Source organism: Myotis lucifugus, unplaced genomic scaffold, assembly GCF_000147115.1.
Source record: "Myotis lucifugus unplaced genomic scaffold, Myoluc2.0 scaffold_98, whole genome shotgun sequence".
NCBI lineage: Eukaryota > Metazoa > Chordata > Mammalia > Chiroptera > Vespertilionidae > Myotis > Myotis lucifugus.
In genome coordinates, this window is record NW_005871146.1 from 1677872 (window position 1) to 1680172 (window position 2301).

The window sequence follows — 2301 nt, forward strand, 5'->3', positions numbered from 1 at the left end:
TACTGGTGTGCCATGTTTGGCACGCATGCCAGGAGTTGCCCACCCCTGCTCTAAATGATTCTGCTTGGAAGTGCCAAGTATCACTTCCACTCACATTTCTTTAGCAAATCACATGACCAAGCCTGATAGAAATAGTATGGAGAGTAATATCCACACACAAGGACAGGCCCAGTTGGGAGCAGTAGATAATATTCTATATAATAAAAGGCTAATATGCAAATTGACCAAACGGCGGAACAACCGGTCACTATGATGTGTACTGACCAGGCTCCAGGAGGTGCCTTTTGCCTGGGTGGCGCCGAGGCGCAGCCAAATGTCCTCGTGCGCCCTCTGGAGCCCTCTCAAGAAAAGAGACAATTCTTGCAGCAAGAAAGTCAGGAATGATAGGGGGTGGGGCCTGACCAGCTTCATTCTCGCCTATCTTTACAGATTTCAAGGCCCATTGTCTTCCTTCACAGGCAGGGGGAAGGGCCCATTAAGTCTTTGCCTTGGGGAACTGTGAGCCCCATCCTTAAATGTTACTAGAAAAGCCACAAAATACCTTTTAAATTACCCCAGAATTCCAAAATCCCAACCCAGCACAGAATATCACATAGAAAATCAAAGTTCCCAGTAAACAACAGAGATGCTTATAAACATCAAATAAACATTTACACTTACACCTTTTCAGTGAACAAGTATTTTTACAGCCTTGGGCTCTTGAGCAGATAACAGGAACATCATCCAAGTCCCCTGATGGGGGCCTGACAGGAACAGATGTGGGGGCCTTTCCCACATCCCAGGACAGGATTCTTGACCTATGTCTTATTCAGATAGAAACGGTTTTTATCACAAACAAACAAACAAATCCAAAACCAAGAAAATCAAGGCCAGAAGTACCCTCTGATGTTTTAGGGGTACCAAGGAAGGAGAAGTTAGGCAGTGTCCAGCCCTTCTCACAATCCACCACCAGTGACCAGTTCCAGCTTACTGGCCTATTATTCATTTAACATTTCTTTCCTCCCATCACACCAAAGCCATGCTTTCCAGTTAACATTCCTCAGATTAACAATACATTCAAATTTAACAACAAGGATACATATTTAAGCAATAAGGACAGATCAATTTACAGAAGCAGAGACAGCATGCAATCCAAACCATAGCTGTGGGTAAACACATTATCTAGATCAGTATGAAGCCACAGTTTCTATCTGACTTTAGAAATTGGATTACTACTATCAGTCCCTTTTAAAGACTTTGACATAACCTTTAATTGTCCTTAGTTTAAGGAAAGCAGGGTTTTTTAGATTTAAGAGATTAGCTTAAAAATAAATCCGCAAAACAAGCACACTTGCAGCCCCATAAAACTTTGCCTTAAAGCTCCACCCCTGACTAAATCAGAGGGCGGGGCCTTTGCTGTTTCAAGATGGCGGCCCCCAGGGAAGCAGCAAACCATGCGGCCAACATGGCGGATGCCAAGGCTTGGAGCCCAAAATGGTGGCTGTATCAATAAGCAAAGGCATTTAGTTACCACAATAACATGATTTTTCCCAATTCAATCCAAACATTTCTTTGTCAGGTTCATCTGCCATTTTTAAGGCCAAAACAGTCTCGGGTTTTTATTCTGTACACAGCAAAAGGTCAAGTTCAGCTCAAAACTATGCGCACTCGTTTTTAAACTGGCCTTTTCCCTTTACACGTGCACAGAAATCCCGGATGCATTTTAAAACTTTTCAATTACAAGAAGGACTTTTTAACATCTAGCTGGCGCGATCTCCATGGGAAGAGCCCTGCTCCCGTCCAGAGTAGCCGCGCCGCCCCCAGGTGTCCGGCCCGTGGGCTCCGCGCGGGACCTTTCCCAGACCTTCCCCCGGACCCGACGCTGCCGGGGGCCTCACTGCTCCGGCCTCCCGCAAGCGACTCGCCGGCCTTGCTCCCCTGTGCTCCCCCAGCTCCACTCGCTCGACACAAGCCCAGGGGTTAACACCCTGCAACGCCACCGCGGCCAGGGCTCCGCGAACGAGTTTGTCCGCGCCCGGCCCGAGCCCCCCAGGGCCGCCCCCCGAAGGCCCACCCCCGCTATTGGTGCTGGGGGCAGGTCAAGCTACGGAGTTGGACTGGTGGGGTGCCGCCCGCCTTTCCCGGGCTTCCGGCCTTTCTAGGCGGGGGGTTGGGGCTCTGGGTCCGGCCCGGGGCTTCCGGGGGACCGGGTGGAAGGTAGACCCCCAGGGGGCGCCGTTCCAACAAGACCGGCCGGGCCGTGGGGGGGGGAGAGTCCGAAGGGGAGGGAGGCCGCGATCACATGTACAATGCGCCCCGGGG